Source organism: Cervus elaphus, chromosome 5 (genome assembly GCF_910594005.1).
Source record: "Cervus elaphus chromosome 5, mCerEla1.1, whole genome shotgun sequence".
NCBI classification, from domain to species: domain Eukaryota; kingdom Metazoa; phylum Chordata; class Mammalia; order Artiodactyla; family Cervidae; genus Cervus; species Cervus elaphus.
The window spans coordinates 100,846,933-100,864,523 of record NC_057819.1 but is presented as its reverse complement, the minus strand read 5'-3'; the positions used below and the strand labels follow the sequence as shown (position 1 = coordinate 100,864,523).

The following is a 17,591-nucleotide window of genomic DNA, read 5'->3' as shown; positions in this document are numbered from 1 at the left end:
ATGCACGTGGACATGGACCGCTTGGCACCTGCCCTGGGACTTCAGACTTCCCTTCCCCCAACTGCCACACCCATCACACCCTCTAGCACTGGGATGTCAGTCGCTGCCCTGGAAGTGGGGCTTCTGGGTTTTCTTGGGGAAGAAACTACTCTTCTCTTTTTGCCCAATCTCTAAATCCTTCTATTTGCTCCCCCAGCCCTACCAGTACAATCAGGGTAAAGGAAGCCAGCTCTCCGGGGAAAGAGTGCCCTCCCTGGGGCAAAGACAGGCAGGTGGCAAGTCGTCCCCATCTGCAGCAGGCACACCTGTGTCCTGGTCAGATCCCAGGCCCAGGATCTCAGTCTGCTTGGGCTCCTATAACAAAATACCAGAGAGTGAGTGATTTAAACAGCAGACATTTACTTCTCAAGAGATGTGTGTTCGATCCCTGGGTCAGCAAGATGCCTTGGAGAAGGGAATGGCAACCCATTCCAGCATTCTTGCTGGACAATTCCGTGGACAGAGGAGGCTGGTGGACTATAGTCCATGGGGTCGCCAAGAGTCGGACACGACTGAGCACACAACCTTTCTTTTGTGCTGTGCTGTGCTAAGTCACTTAAGTCTTGTCTGACTCTTTGCAACCCCCTGGACTGTAGCCCACCAGACTCCTCTGTCCATGGGATTCTTCAGGCAAGAATACTGGAGTGGATTGCCATGCCCTCCTCCAGGGGATCTTCCTGACCCAGGGATCGAACCTGCGTCTCATGTCTGCTGCATTTGCAGGTGGATTCTTTACCATTAGCGCCACCTGGGAAACCCTACCTTTCTTTTACTTCTCATAATTCTGGAGGTTGGGAGGTCCAGGGTCAGGGTGCTGACAGATTTATGTTTGGTGAAAGCTCTCTTCTTGGGTTGCAGATGGCTGTCTCTCACTACATCTTCACAAGGTAGAGGAAGCACTGGTGTCTCTTCTTAGGACACTAATCCCATCATGGCAGCTCCACCCTCACGACTTCATCTAAACCTACTCGCCTCCCAAAGGTCCCATCTCCTCACACCATCGCATTGGGGTTCAACATATGAATCTGGGGTCGACAAGACATTCAGTCCACACTACTCGGCCATTCTGAATGTGTAGTCCCTGGAGGGGGCAGCTGTGGTCACAGCAGCCACACATGTGTGCCCCTTTCTGCACAGGGCAAGGGAAAAGAAAAAGGGCCCATTCGGGGAATCTCAGACATTTAGAGCTGGAACGTGGAGCCTTGGAGTCACTGAAACCTGACCAGAGCATCTCCCCTGAACATCAAGGTTGTAAACCTAGATATTAGCAAATGCTGTGCATGGGCCCAGCATGGTCCACACACTTGATGTGTTTACATCATCTCACACCTGCCCTCCAATGACACCACTGTTAACACCCAGGGTGCCTGGACTCCTTACTCAGTAGAACTTGATGAGAGGCCAGATGAGGAATTTAGGTAGGTCTTTATTGGGACTCTGCTGCAGCACAAGGGATTGAAAACAAGCAGCAGCTATCCTGGCTCGCTCCCTGAGGTGGGGTGAGCTGGCCCCTCAAAGAGGGTGAGGGTGGGTTGGGGCGGAGGGGCAGCTTAAGTGGTCTGCCCGCCCCTGGGTGGTGCTGTGTGCAGTGGTCTTGCTCATGCACTGGACCTTGCTTTTGCTCCTGGAAGCTCAGAAGTGGCCGTTGGATTTTGAACTTTTTGTATCTCATTCATAATTGGCCCCAACTGCTGCAGGTAATATGCCTGCAGTTAATTTTAGTCCCTTATAGTTTCTCTGTATTCTGTTGCTCCAAGATATTTGTCCAGGTGCAAGCACTGCAGCAAAGGGTCCCAAGTCCCAGCCTGTCTCACCGTGAGGTAGGTACTATTGTGCCCCATTTTACAGATGAGGAAACTGAGGCAGAGAACTAAGGAACTTGTCCAAGGTCACAGAGACTGTGAAAAGGGGAAGCCAGGGCTCAGCGCCGCCCCAGAGTCCCTGCCCTTACTGCTACTCTCCCTCAACCCACTCGGGTGAGCTGTAGGGAAACTGAAGCCCAGAAAAGTAAAGTTCCCATGAATCTGAGAGGGATGGCTTCATCATAAGGGCATTCCAGAGGAGTCCAGCCAGTTTCACAGCTACCCTCTTCACTCTCCCTGGGGACCGGCTAGGAGTGGGCTGCGGGGGAGAAGTGGAAGTAGGGGCGCAGGTAGACAGGAAACGGTTGGCAAGGCTCCAGGCAAGTCCAGAGCGGCCACTACTGGGGCGGGAGCAGGGAGAGGGGGCAGAATCAGGAAGGAAGCCCTCGGTGAATGAATGTCGCTCCATCCCCCAAAGCTGGTACTGGCCCAAGGGGATCCCCTGGGACCTCTGGAGAGAGGAAAGTGGGCGCAGCAAAGCAGCCTTACCCCCCACCCCAAGGAAGAGGCCTCTCATCTGAGGGGCCAGAGGCCCGCTCTGAGCAAAACTAACCGCAGGGCTCTAAGGCCAGAACCAGGACTGTCCAGAGAAGAAGCTGGAGAGAGCTGACGAGGGCTGTGCAAACACACTCTCCAATCGCTGGGTCACAGGTGAAAACTGAGACCCGGAGAGGAGGGGTCGACAAGCAGAAGCAGCTAGGACCAGAGTGTGGGGGCCAGGACGCGCTGTGTGCGCGGGCCAGGCACCTTGCGCAGGGAACAGAGGACTGGGCTCAGCTTTCTCCCTGATGTCCTCGTCCATTCTCTGCCTTCTCAGTGCAAATTTCACACAGACAAGCGCCTCCTCCGCACCCTGGGAAGCTTGCAGACCTGTCCCGGAGGACCTGCCTAATAGGAAGGTAAAGAGGGTTGGGCGTGCCGTGAAGGACAGGCGACCTGAGAACAGGCAGAGGAAGGGCATCCCAGGCTCTGCCCTCCAGGGAAACCCCAAGTTCTCTCCGCCCTTGACCCGGTCTCAGAGGAACCTAAGGGTCCTCAGGAGTTTGGAAGGGGAACAGGTGTGAAGGGAGGCCTGGGCAAAGTTTTCCTCACCAACTTGAAAGATGGCTTGTACAAGAGAGAATGAACTGGGTTTCTATCTTTCCCATCTCTCTCTCTCTCTCTTTTTTTAAATAGCCAAACCTAGATTTTTAAAAAATTATTTATTTATTTTTGGCTGTGCTGGGTCTTTCTTGCTACGCTGGCTTTTCCCCAGTTGTGGAGAACAGGGATTAATCTCTAGTTGCGGTGAGCAGGCTGCACATTGCGGTGGTGTCTCTTGTTGCGGAGCATGGGCTCTGGGGCTCATGGCCTCAGTAGTTGTGGTTCCCAGGCTCCAGAGCACAGGCTCAATAGCTGCTCCAAGGCACGTGGGATCCTCCCAGACCAGGGACCGAACCCGTGTCTCCTGCATTGGCGTGTGTGCATGCTGTTGCTTCAGTCAGGTCCGGCTCTGCAATCCCATGGATTGTAACCTGCCAGGCCCCTCTGTCCATGGGATTCTCCAGGCAAGAATACTGGAGTGGGTTGCCATGCCCTCCTCCAGGGGATCTTTCCCACCCAGGGATGGAACCTGCATCTCCTCTTATGTGTCTTCAGCATTTGCAGGCAGATTTTTTACCACGAGCCAACAGGGAAGCCCTGTATCTTTCTGGTCTTGATCCATTTAAATGTGTTACTAGTGCAGAAAATATGGACATTTAAGAAAAGAATGTGGTTGGTCCTTAGATACTAATAATGATTTCTAAAAAACAAAGCAAGCCAAAAAACAACTTGTATAAATTACTCCAAGCAATGGAAAATGGTGATCACTGAATGGAGAGGGAAAAGAAGCTGGGAAGGAGGAAGAGAAGGCTCACTTTTTAATTCTATAATATATATGTATATATATATAATGTATAGTTTATATATTAAATATAAACAATAAATTTATATTATTTATATATTTATACTTATATATTTAAGATAAAATTATATATATTTAATTTAATCTAATTAAATATAATATAAACATATATGTGTACTGTAGTATAATGTTTGTTTTTACAATGAAAACATATTTGTGAATTGTTAGAACAATTTTTTAAACACTAAAATTTTTTTAAAAGGTAATGATGTTTAAAATAAAAATTCTGGATTTCTCCTGAAGTCCAATGTTTAAGACTCTGTACTTCCAATGCCAGGGGTGTGGGCTTAATCTCTGATGAGAGAACTAAGATCCCACATGATGCATGGCCAAAAATAAATAAAATAAAAATTCTTTCTCCTCCCACATAAGAATGCCTGAAAGGGTAAGTGAATAGACTAAAAAAAAAAAAGATAAAAGCATAAATCTGCTTCTTACAATTGTCACCCCATTAGCCCTAAGTCTAGGTTCTCACACACCCCACAAAACAACACTGCAGGAAGTGAAGTCTGGAAAATTCCCGATACATGTACTGTTCCTCCTTTTACACACCCACACCAGACAGTTCAAGTTACTAACAAGTTACTAACAGATGCCTCTGATGCTGCTGATCCATCCAGGAATCGCGTCTGTGAAACCCTGGTTTAGAGCCTGACTGCTGCCCCTGCTTCCCTGGGCCACCAGTGTGAGCGCCGGAGGGAATTCACTAGAAGCAGAGATGTCCACCAGGAGAGCAGCCTTGCCACTGCCTCAGTCTCCCTTGAGCAGAGTCGAGAGCAAGGAGCACAGGCCAGGCTTCAGGCTGGCTCAGCCTGCGGGTCCTCTCTGTGGGCCCGCAGTGAACTCCCTGGACTAGATGTTTCCCGGTTCAAGTCCCACCACTTGCCAGTTACGTGAGCCTGTTTTTTGTTTTTTTTTTTTAATTGTTTTCCATGATAACATCTCTTTACTTTATTTATTTACCTTGGCCACACTGTGCAGCATGCAGGATCTTAGCTCCCTGTTGCCTGAGCAGGGATTGAACCGGTGTCCCCTGCATTGGGAGCATGGAGTCTTAGCCACTGGACCACCAGGGAGATCCCTGCATGAGACTTTAAAGTGAAGTTTGCTGTAATTGTCCTAACTCATAAAGTGATTGCATATTTCTATAACAGCTATCTTCTGGTTTATTCTCTCAGCTTTCTAAGAATAGGTCCTTAAAAAAAAAAAAAAGAATAGGTCCTACCAACCAGAGAACCATTTGATTTTTGGGTTGTTGTTAATGAGTTCGGGATATAAAGACTGGGAGACAAGGATTAGAATGGAGTTGAGGTGCTCTGAATGCACTTCAAAAGGACTTTGAGATGTTTGTGAAAAACTCTGGGTAAGAGGAGCCAAGAGTTAGTGAGCTGGGATCACTTGGGGAGAAAAGAGAGGGAAAAAAGCTCCATAGCATGGCCTGGAAGTGGACAAAAGAAATATCCACCAAAGATTTTTTTTTTAAGTTTAGGTGTTTTTTTTGTTTGTTTGTTTTTAATTTGGCTGTGCCAAGTCTTAGTTGTGGCATATGGGATCTAGTTCCCTGACCAGAGACCAAACCTGGGCCCCCTGCGCTGGGAGCATGGAGTCTTAGCCCACTGGACCACCAGGGAAGTCTCTCATGGAAGATTTTTAGATAGCTTGTTAAGACATGATTAATATCGACTTCTTTTCCATCCTCCCTATGTAATCTTCGGGGAAATCTACATTGCCTTTTAGGATTTTCTGTGAGTGAATTCCTTAGAAAACTCAATGAAATGATGGATTCTGCATCGGCTACTGAATGATCCCAGAGACAGTTCCCACAGAAGGTGGGGCTGGAGGAACACACAGATGGCCCTGGGTTTCCTGTCCCCAAAGCAAATGTTAACAATTCTTACTGGACTCCCATACCATGGTGCTCCAGAGTGTCCTGATCCCAGCACTCATCTACCTGCTGCCACATTTACAAGAGGATTTTAATTTGTTTAGAAATTAAGTTTCATTTGCTTTGTAATAGACAGGAAAATAGGTCAATATTTTTCTGAATAGAGGGGCTTGGAAAGAGGAATAAGGAGGGAACAGAAGTGGTGGATTCTCTGCCGGAAAGCTAAATAACTTGGCAGCCCCAAGTGAGTTAGTGAGCAGACTTCCACACACCCAGGAAGGTGGAGGGATACAGGAGCCTGAGGAGAAGTCACCTTGGCTGTGGCTGGAGGAGCCACAGTGAGTCTCAGCTTCTGTGTCTTGGGTACCCGCCGTCCAGAGCGGCTTTGCTGCCCTTGGCTCACTGATGATCGGGAAGCCAGGGCGGTAAGTGCAGGCAAGCCTAGCTCTCTGGATTCTGGTGCTGATGGATCATGTGGTCTGTGCATGGTTTGGAAAAGAATTTCCAGACATGAGGCAGAAGGAGAGGAGAACAGAGTTTATTAGAACGGGAGATGCTGTCAAAACAGCAGGATGGCTCCTTTCGCAGGCCAGTAGCCAATTTTACAGCCTTAATAGGAAGAAAATTCCTACTGAAAGGAGTGCATTAGGTGAGGATGCTATGCGCGTACCTGAGTGCCGACTCTTTGTGACCTGTGAACTGTAGCCCGCCAGGCTCCCCTGTCCATGGGATTGTCCAGGCAAGAATACTAGAGTGGGTTTCTATTTCCATCTGCAGGGGATCTTCCTAACCCAGGGACAGAACACGTGTCTCCACGTCTTGTCTCCTGCATTGCAGGTGGATTTTTTACCACTAAGCCACCAGACTGGTCAGGATGCTATAGAGTAGATATTTTACCTGTGAAGTCAGGGAATTGGCCAGTTTAGATCAGGAGGCTCGTGGCAACTGTTGCTATGAGGCTTGGTTAATTGCGGAGATTTTTGTCCTGTGACGTTGGTATAAGGCTCCACAGTCTTGTTGGGGGCTGTTCCTGGAAGACTGGTGCAGACGGGGAAGTTGGCAACAGATGGCCTGAGAAGCCCAGGTTAAACAAACCCTAGAGCGACAGGGAGCCACTAGGATCAATCAGAGAGGCAGTGCCACCTGCCTTGCTGATGGTACATATGGTGAGCTGGGGGCAACCAGGAGTCTCAGTCCTTCATCCTTGTACCTCCTTTTCACCCTCTCTTTGTCCCTGGCTGGCCCTCGGCTGCTTGCCCTTACAACAAGGTTGCAAGGGACTTCCCTCTCGGTCCAGTGGTTAAGAATCGACTTCCACTGCAGGGGGCACAAGTTCAATCATCGGTCGGGCAGTTAAGATTTCCACATGCCACACGGTGTGGCCAAAATAAATAAATGACAATAAATTCAAAATGAGGGCGCCTCAGCTCATCCTTGCCGGGGACAGCTCTGGGGCTGTCCACGGTCACCAAGCAGCCCCTTTGGTGGCCACCACACCCAGGGTAGTTGCAGAGACAGCAGCCCATGATAAGAGGAGTGGAGCAGCCACAGGAGGCTGACATTAACTTGTGATTTCCGATCAGTTAGGCCAGAACTGATAAGAAGACTCTGCCCACGATGGCCACACTGCCGGCTGCTGCTGAGTGCTGAACCTGCAAGGGCTCCATTCTTGGCCCTTTATCTTGTCCTGAACTTTTTCACTTCACTCGTTCATTCCCTCCTTCATTCCTTCATCCATTCATCCATTTGTTTTATTTACTGAGCTCAACTGTCTTTCCACATTCTCTTGTCTTGTGATGGATAGAATAATGAATAAGACCTAGCTGCTTCTTTCTCAGAACTTATTGGGGGAGGGCAGAGGGATGAGGCAGACATGTGATCTAAGAATACAAAGATGCTTGATAAAATTGAGTCCACTCACACGAGTGGGACAGAAAAGAGGTGGCTATAAGGGACTTGCCTGGTGGTCAAATGGCTAAGCCTCTTTGCTCTCAATGCAGGGAGCCTAGGTTTGATCCCTGGTCAGTGAACTAGATTCTGCAGCCAAATAAAAAAAAATTTTTTTTTAAAGAAATAACTATAAAAGGGAAGCTGAGCTATAAAGCAGATGGTTTAAATTTCTGGTCTTTTTTTTTTTTTTCAAATGGCCTCTTCTCCAAAATGAAGAGATGGAACCAACCCACTCAGTCTTTTCAGAGAAAGGTCAGTGACTTCTCCTTTGGTTGCAAAGGAGAAACCCAAGTACCAGAAACCGAATGCAAACAGTCTTAACAGAAAAGGAAGGGGCCATTTATCAGATCACATAGTTGAACAATTAAGAGAAGATCTAGGCCTCAGGGTTTCAGGCACAGCTGAATCCAGGCATTCATTTGGTCAGCAATCTGCCTCTCTCCAGAGCCATTTAGCCATTAGGCCAAATCTGATGACAACACAGAGTCTCTGAGTTTTTTTCAAAGGTCTAGAAATGTGTTGGAGAGGCCCCTAAATATTTCTTGGCTTCCAAATGTGAGAAGAAGAAAGAATATGAAAACTAGCGAGTGCATCGCCTTGGAGGTGATCTGCTCCCCAGCACTGCTCTCTCCTAATCACCAAGGTCAGCAGATGATTCTTCCTGCTCTGCATCCATGTCCTCTCTGCAGGCATGGACAGCGTTGACTGTCATGTCCTTGACACTGTCCTCACTCCCACTTCCACAGCACTCCACTTCTCCTCCTGCCTCTCTGACCTGTTTTTCCCTCTTCCGTTCTGAAGGAATGATGGTTAGGAGTGAGCCAGGAGAAGGGTTGGGAAGATAATCCCACTGCCCACATGAAGGCCTGGAGGTGGGAGATGGCCTGGATCTTTAAGGAACTACAGTCGTTCAGGACTTCTGGGAGGTGTCAGAGCGAGAGGATAAAGCCCGAGGTTGGGGATCAAGGAAGGACCAAATTACTCCTTGCAAATCACGTGAAGGAATTTGGCTGTTCTCTTGAAAGTAATAGGGTGCTATTGGGGGTTGTAACAAAGGTGTAACAGGATCAGATTCATGTTTCAGTCTAAGAAAGAGACCTTCGTCTGTGAGGTGGAGGCAGGTAGACAGCGGTCTAATCTATTACAGGTGGTCGTAATAATTTAGGAGAAAGACGATAGTGACCTCATGACTGCCATGGAGATGGGAAAAAAAGGGGACAATTCATGAGACAGCGATAAGACTTGGTGCCATTGAGGTGTAACAGGTGAGGGAGAGGGAGGTGTAAAAGGTGAAACCCAGGTTTCTGGTTCTGAGATGAGCAGCAGAGAAGTGGGTTTTGAGGGTGAAATGATGAACTGGGTTTGTACCAACTGAGCTGGAAGGGCTTGGGGGCATTTAGCCAGTAGTGTCTGGGGTGGGAGGTGCTTGATGTGTCTGGAGCTCCAAAAAGAATCCTCGGCTCCCTGCATCCAGCCAGCACCAGAGGGGGCCCCCGGGAGGTGCCACCTCCCACCTGATCAGAATAAAGAATGTCAGCAGAACTTCCCTGGGAGTCCAGTGGTTAAGACTCCACACTTCCGCTGCAGGAGGTGCTGGTTCGACCCGTGGTCGGGGAACTAAGATACAGCATGCCTTGCGGCACAGCCAAAAAAAAAGATCCAGTGGCTGTGGCTGACCACAGACACTTCTCTAGAAAGAGACCTCGCAGCAGGATGTGCTCTGGGAGGAGCTTTGAGAGCCATGGGTAAGGGGAAGGAAGAGGAGGGGACAGAGCCAGGCCTTTGTGACCCTGGGCTTTTCTCTGCAGGGCTAGAGGCTGCAGAGACACCCATCGTCTGGGACTGGTGGCCTCCCTGGGCAAGACTGTGGACCTCTGAGTTGCTGCTGAGTCAAGGTAGGTGATGGCTGGGGACAGGGTTTCCAGGGAGGGAGCTGGGAGGAGCAGATGGAGGGTCCCGGAGGAGGGATGTTGGAAGGGGGAGCCCATGAGGGGCCAAGACATCCCCAGCCCTTATGAACACACACCCAGCATTTCTGAGACAGGTCACCCAGGTATGGTGGCTACTAGGACCGCTCTGCCAGGTTAAGATTACTCAACCCATTTTCACAAGAAGAAAGGATGCAGAACCCTGTGAGAAGACCTCTCCTTTCTTCTCCAGACCCTGTAAATGCCCATAATGAAGGACTAATCATTCCTCCCTGGTGCTGCAGAGTACATTCATTAGTCTGTTGGATTCCTACAGGCAATTGGAGGAAGGCTGGATATGTGTTAATACTGCCCGTCTATAGATCAGGAGACAGAGGCTTAGAGGGATGAAGCAACTTGCCAAAGATTGTAGAGTGGGGAAGCAAGACACAGGACTCCGAGAGAATCTTCTGGGCCCCCATCTGCGCCCCTCATGGGACATCATCTGTCCCTGTCTGTCCCGGCTCTTAGCTATTCTCTGTACACACACACACGCATACACACACACACACACGAAGAGGCCCAGCTGGCGTGGGGTTGAGACACGACTGTGCATGACCAACACAGACAGTAACAGGTGCCGGGGCCCCTGGCAGAGTGAGGTGTGGGCCCCAGTGGAGATAGCCCGCCAGGGGTGGGGTCAGGGAAGGCTCTGCTCAAAGTGTCAACTGGGCCTTGAGGCAGACAGACGGCTGGTGTGCAGAGATGGGGCTGCGGGCATCTCGGTGAGGGGGACAAATGGCAAACACAGAGGAGAAAGGTGGTGTGATGGCAGAAAGAATAGCTAGAGGTTCGGTTTGGCTGCTAATGCACGCTTTTGTGGAGGACCGACCAGCAGGGGCCTGTCCTGTTTATTTATCTGTAAATAAGTGGCTTTTGAATATCATCATTTTGAGTCCTCACAGAAACCCTATAGGTCAGGTGCTATTATTAGGTCTCATTTAAAGATAGAGAAACTGAGGCACAAAGGCTCTAAGCAACATGTTGCCATAGCAACAGAGAGATTTGGTACCCAGCAGTCTAGCACCCAGTGCTACCTGTCCCAACACTCTGTGGCTCCCCTGTTACCTCCTTGGCTCCCAGGGTGGGCGTGAATGCCAGGCTGGCTGGTGGCCGCCCGGTCCTCGGGCCTTCCTGGTCTGCATCCAGGCCCCGTCACCTTCCTCCTAGGCTCCCTGCCCCCAGGAACAATGCTCTCCTGCCTCTAGACTGGCTCTCTCACATCCAGATGTTTCCTTCGCAGCCAGGAGCAGACACAACAGAGGAAGCAGGCCTGCCCAGTCCTCGGGGACAGCTAGGAAATAAAGCCCTTGGGAATCTGGAAAACCCAGTGGGGTTTGCGGGATGAGGGTTGATGGGGTCCACTCAGAACCCCAAGTTCTGCCTTTCCACCCCCGCTAATCACATGCTCTGAATCAAAGAACTGGGTGTGTCACCTGGCAAGTCCGTGTCTTTGGAGAGTAAAAATCCAAGCCCTGGAAATGGCATCTGCCAGATACCCTGGGGGCGGGAGGGAGCGTGGGTGGGAGGAGAAGGAAGTGGCTCCGCGGTGGGATGGTCCCCCCTCTGTGCCAAAGCAGCAGCCAGAGGACAGGAGGGGGCAGAAGTTTGGTCCTGGGAAGTTCCACGCCTTTCTTCCCAGCGGGTGGCATAGGTGGGCTGGGTGGTGGCTTCTTCTGGCTGAATAGTCTGGCCAAGGAGCCAGCAGTGGGGGTGGGAGACCAGGGTAAGCAGGGCGTCAGCTGGAAACTTCATGGTGAAACAGTGACCCAGAGCCTGGCCGCCTCAGACCCTCTCAGTCCTGCTGTCTGCAGCCCTTCCTCTGGCCAAGAAGTCTTTCCCACAATCTCCTGCACAGAAAGAATGGGCCGAGGCTGCTGCCAACGCGGTCCCACCCGCTTCTTGCTGCTGTGTGTCATGGAGCCACCTCTGGTTCTGTGGCTAGTCCTGTGTCCTGTGTTACCCCCCGAGGCAGTGAACAGCTATGCGTTCAGTTCGCACCCTCCCTGAGGACTGTTCATTGTTAATGTTCTGTGTTTAAGGAGGAATGTCCTCTGAATCCCGATTCATTCAGCCACCTGTTCATCCTTTGTCTCTGGTCCCATCCCTCTGACAAGAGCTGTAAGGGTCTAAAATTTTACCCTACTGGTAACTAAGAAGTTGAGGCTTCCCAGATGGTTCAATGGTAAAGAATCCACCTGCCAATGCAGGAGAAACAGGTTCAATCCCTGGTCAGGAAGATCCCCTGGAGACGGAAATGGCAACCCACTCCAATATTCTTGCCGGGGAAATCCCTGGACAGAGAAGCCTGGTGGTCTACAGTCCACGGGGCTGTAAAGAGTTGGACACGACTTAGTGACTAAGCAACAACAACCACTAACAAGTTAGTCTGCCCAGTTTTATGGTCGCTGGCAGAAAACACGAGACTCTAGAGTCACAGATCTTTATCACTCGCAGTGAAACAAGCAGCATGAGCGTCCTGCCCTCAAATCCCCTGGGGAGAGCGAAGAGGTGGCCCCAAGAGGTTGCTGTGCATCATTGCTGAGGAGCTCAGAGCTTAGGAAACCCCCCAGTGCTCACGGGGTGGGGTGGGGGCTGCCAGCAAACCTGCCACCTCTGCCCTGGAAGGAAACATTGTCTCTATTCCACTGGTGGGCAAAGAAATCTGTTCTTGACGCTGGGGAGGGCAGACTCTCTGTTCCAAGGTTGTTTGTGATACAGAACTTGAAGAAGTGATCTGGAATGAAAGCTCACGAGGCATGCACAAACCCATGGAGGATTGTCTGCCAGAGTTCTCCTACTGACTGCACCCCGGCTGCACTGTCCCCTGAGATGCCTCCAGCACCCCCTCCTCAGTGCTTGGCTGGCCATTCCCTTCGTTTGGAACGTGTTTTCTGCAGACTTTGCCTGGATCGCTCCCTTCCTCCTGCAAGTTTCTACTTAGAGGTCACCCCCTCGGAGAGACCTTCTCATACTGCACCCCAATCGCTGGAACCTCACTATCCCCTTCTCAGCCGTATTTCTCTAGCACCTCTCAGATGTATAATTAATATACAATTTAATTATGGCATTTTTGTTTGCATCAACCGCCCCCCCTCCCCACACACACACACATAGGGCTTCCCTTGTAGTTCAGTTGGTAAAGAATCCACCTGCAATGCAGGAAACCCGGATTCGATTCCTCGGTCAGGCAGATCCCTTGGAGAAGGAAATGGCAGCCCACTCCGGTATTCTTGCCTGGAGAATTCCATAGACAGAGGAGCCTGGTAGGTTCCCAGTCCATGGGGTCGCAAGAATCGGACATGACTTAGCGACTAAGTCACCGCCCCCTCCCAAAACAAAATACTTGTGTGAATGAATGAATCCATCCACTTATCTGATCTTCAGCGGAAAACCTGGTTCTCCTCACTTGAGTCTGTGGGACATGTCACTATTGAGCAAGTGAGACGAGGAATGGGTAGCTCAGGCTGGGAGTTGGGGTGGGGGTGAGAGGCCACAGCGGGGTGAGAGGCCTTGGTGCTGTGACCTTGGGGATGCTCCCAGGTTGTTGGAATTTGCCCCTCGACCACTTCCCATGCTCTTGGTACCCGCTGCTGGGAATCTTCCGGATTGGTGGCCAAGGCTGGTGTGTTTCTGTCCTATGGTGTCGTATTCTTGCTGTGATTTAGAGAACTGGGAGAGGGCAGGGGCTTGCAAGCTGAGCTCAGATGTGCTGTTTGCTAGGTCAGCGATGCATAAAAAGAGCCACAGTCCAAGATGGAGCCCGAGACCAGTCCCTCCCACAGAGGGTGAGCACAGTGTCCTTACCACTGCATCCGGGTCCCCCTTCCCACGGGAAGGCTCTTTACCGGGATTCTGAGCATCAGTCTCATCTCTGTGACCTGTGCCATCTGTCGTGCCAACCGTGCCAAACAGACTGGCTTCCGCTCCCTAACTTGAGAACGGTTTAGAGACAGGGACCCTGTGTTGTCTTCACATGAGTGCCTGACAGTCACGATACAATGAATCTGCAGCTATGAGGAGTAGAGAGGTGTACCATAAACGTTTATCGAGTGACTCACATGGCACCTCGGGGCAACTCCAATGCCCAGCTCACGTCAGGCACGTTTGTAACGAACTCTTTTCTCTTAGAACTGGGGCCTGGGTGGAAGTGGACAGTCCCCGGCTTACGATAGTTGGACTTAAGATTTTTCGACCTTACAGTGGTGGAAAAGCAAGATGCATTGAGTCGAAACCATGCTTGAATTTGTTATCTTTTCCTGAGCTAGCATATGGGGTATGATGCTCTCTCGTGTTGCTGGCAGGGCAGGTCCTAGCCAGCTGCACGATCACAAGGGTCAACAACTAGTACACTCATAACCATTCTGCATCCAGACAAGCATTCTGTTTCTCACTTTCATTACAGTATTCAGTCCATTACATGAGATTGTCAATACATAGGCTTTGTGTTAGATGGTTTTGCCCAACTGTAGGCTCATGGAAGAGTTCTGCGCATGTTTAAGGTGGGCAGGGCCAAGCTGTGATGTCCTGTAAGGGTAGATGTGTTCAAGGCATTTCAACATGAGATATTTTCAACCTACGATGGGTTTGTGTGTGTTAGTTGCTCAGTTGTTTCTGACCCTTTGTGACCCCAGGCTGAATCCTGAGGCTGGACCCTGAAGCCCCCCAGTCTCCTCTGTCCATGGGATTTTTCAGGCGAGAATTCTGCAGTGGGGTGCCTTTCCCTTCTCTAGGGGATCGTCCTGGCCTAGGAGTTGAACCTGGGTCTCCTGCATGGTAAGCAGAGTCTTTAACATCTGTGCCACCAGGGAAGCTCCAACGATGAGTTTGTCGGGATATAACCCCATTGCACAGCACCTAGAGGGCAGGCCCTGCTCATTGCAACTAGAGAAAAGCCCGTGAGCAGCAACAAAGACCCAGCACAGCCAAAAAATAAACAGATATATAGATGCATAATTTTTAAAAAGATGAGGCATGGAGAAAGGTGATGGGGATAAGAAAAAGGTGAGGCAATCATTCTTCACTAGTACAGCTGAGCTACAGGCTCCTTCATGGGATGCATGCTCAGAAAATGATGAAATTAGCACAGACCACTTATTATTTATTAATGACTCACGGATAACTGCCCTCGGTCTCTGTGAAATAGGTGTGTTCTCATGTCTGTTGTGCGGTCATTGTGCCAATTGTGGGCTGAGAATGTGACGAGTAGGGTCGCACCGCAGTCAGTAAGAAGTCACGCACTGGTAGACCCCCAGCTCCTAAGGGTAAGGAACTGTGTCTCATTTATTTATCTCTAAACACTAGGGCCTGGCACAATTTCCGCCATGTGGACAGTGTCCCATAGGTGCACTTTGGTTTACTCAGCAATCTCAGCCCCTAGAATCACTGCCAGGAGCTAGGAAGGAGCACCCTTGGGCCTCGGAACAGCCCAAATAGATGTTCTAAGCCCACTGCTGAAACAGCATTCACACCAGAGAAAAGACGCCTTTCAGTGTGGGATGGAGGCTTCCTTTAGCTACCAACAGCCCCTGAAATCTTCACCATGTTACGGCCTAGTGCATGCAATCAGCTCCCATGACATTCATCCAGAATACCTCAGAAGTGTGTTCAGGTGCCTAAAAGGGCAAGCTTTATTTCCTGAGAAGTTCACATCACCCTGAACTGAAGCAAATGCAATGTTGATGTGTTCCAAGAAATGACCTGGGTTTTGCATATTTCCTGTCTGATGCAGACTTGACCCCGAGGGCTCTGCCCCACACGGGTGTGGTCAGCAGCCCAAAGGACAGGAAACAGATTACACAGGTCCCCTCAGAGGAATAAGGGGTGGCACAGAGAATCCCCAGGTCCCACACAAATATATATGGACACTGGATAAATGTTTGATGAGTGAACGAGTGAATGAAGAATGAATAAGCAGGCTTTCTGACAGTGACTGTTGAAGCTTCTTAGAATTTTACTTGCAAGATAAAAATCAGCCCAGGGCTTCTCTGGTGGTTCAGTGGATAAGAGTCCACCTGCTAGTGCAGGGGACACAGGTTCGATCCCTGGTCTGGGAAGATTCCATCTGCCACAGGGCAGCTAAGCCTGTGAACCACAACTACTGAACCTATGTGCTACAACTACTGAAGCCCGCAAGCCCTGGAGCTCATGCTCCACAAGAGAGGCCACCTCGGGGAGAAGCCCGAGCACCACAACCAAGAGTAGTCACTGCTTGCCGCAACTAGAGAAAGCCTGAGCGTCAGTGACGACCCAGCAATAAATACATAAACGTTAAAAATCAACCCACATCACCCACAGCTTTCTAAGTAGAGTTGATTTACAATATCATTTAAGTTTCAGGTATACAGCATAGCAATTCAGTTTATGTGTATATATATATACACATATATATATATATATATATAGGGCTTCCCTGGTGGCTCAGATGGTCAAGAATCTGCCTGCCATGCAGGATACCCGGGTTCAATCCCTGGGTCCCGAAAAGATCCCCTGGGGAAGGGAATGGCTACCCACTGTAGTATTCATGCCTAGAGAATCCAATGGACAGAGGAGTCTGGTGGGCTACAGTCCTTGGGGTCGCAGAGAGTCAGACATGACTAAGCGACTAACACTTTCACTTTCAAGAATAAATATATGCATATATTTATTTACTCTTTTTCAGATTCTTTTCCCTTATATGTTATTATATAGTTATAATAATATATATTATAATACATATACATTATAATGTATATATATAGTATAATAATAAAATATAATATTGAATTTAGTTCCCTGTGCTATACAGCAGGTCCTTGTTGGTTATCTTTTTTCAAATTTTTATTTATTTATTTATTTTTGGCTGTGCTGGGTCTTCATTGCTGTGTGAGGGCTTTCTCTAGTTGTGGTGAGTGGGGGCTACTCTTCACTGTAATGGATGGACTTCTCATTTCAGTGGCTTCTCTTGTTGTGGCACATGGGTTTAGTTGCCCCGTGGCATGTGGATTCCTCCCAGACCAGGAATCAAACCCATGTCCCCTGCATTGGCAGGCAGATTCCTAACCACTAGACCACCGGGGAAGTCCCCCAATTTCCATTCTTGCCAGCTGAATATGACAGAACAAATTTCTCATGTCCTCCCCAATAGTTGATGTTACTCTTTTTTCTAATCTCGGCCAATGGTTTGTCACATTTTTGCATTCATTTTGATGATTATCATTCAATTCAGTCGCTAAGTCGTGTCTGACTCTTTGCGACCCCATGGACTGTAGCACACTAGGCTTCCCTGTCCATCACCAACTCCCAGAGCCTACTCAAACTCATGTCCATAGAATCGGTGATGCCATCAAACCATCTCATCCTCTGTTATCCCCTTCTCCTCCTGCTTTCAATCTTTCCCAGCATCAGGGTTTTTTCTAAGGAGTCAGTTCTTCCCATCAGGTGGCCAAAGTATTGGAGTTTCAGCTTCAGCGTCAGTCCTTCCAATGAATATTCAGGACTGATTTCCTTTAGGATGGACTGGTTGGATCTCCTTGCAGTCCAAGGGACTCAAGAGTCTTCTCCAACACCACAGTTCAAAAGCATCAGTTCTTCAGTGCTCAGCTTTCTTTATAGTCCAACTGTCACATCCATGATTATTATTAGACTAAAATTATTCAGACAGAGTACATTATAATTTTAGTACTTTGAATTCAACTGTTTGATATTTATTTTATAATTTTACATCTGTATTTATAAGTGAGCCAGATCTATTTTTCTGTTGTGGTGAAATATACATATCATGAAATACCTTAAAGTGTACAGTTCTGTGGCATTAAGTATCTTTACAATGTTGTACAATCATGACTACTATCCATTTTCAGAAGCTTTTCATCATCCCAAATAGAAACTCTGTGCCCATTAAACAGTAACTTCCCATTCCTACCTCCCCCTAGCCCCTGGTCACCACCATTATATTTCGTCTT

At 49.1% G+C, this 17,591-nt stretch overlaps 1 protein-coding gene across 3 annotated transcripts in view; it reads left to right on the top strand.

Annotated features, from left to right (window-relative positions):
- The first annotated feature begins 9,445 nt into the window (after nucleotides 1–9,445).
- PIK3R6 (phosphoinositide-3-kinase regulatory subunit 6) overlaps nucleotides 9,446–17,591 on the top strand; it is a 47,057-nt gene continuing 38,911 nt past the window's right edge. For all 3 annotated transcript variants that reach the window (XM_043903815.1, XM_043903814.1, XM_043903816.1), the window contains exon 1: nucleotides 9,446–9,576. The gene's annotated coding sequence lies outside the window, so the exon portion shown is untranslated. The remainder of the gene's footprint in view (nucleotides 9,577–17,591) is intronic.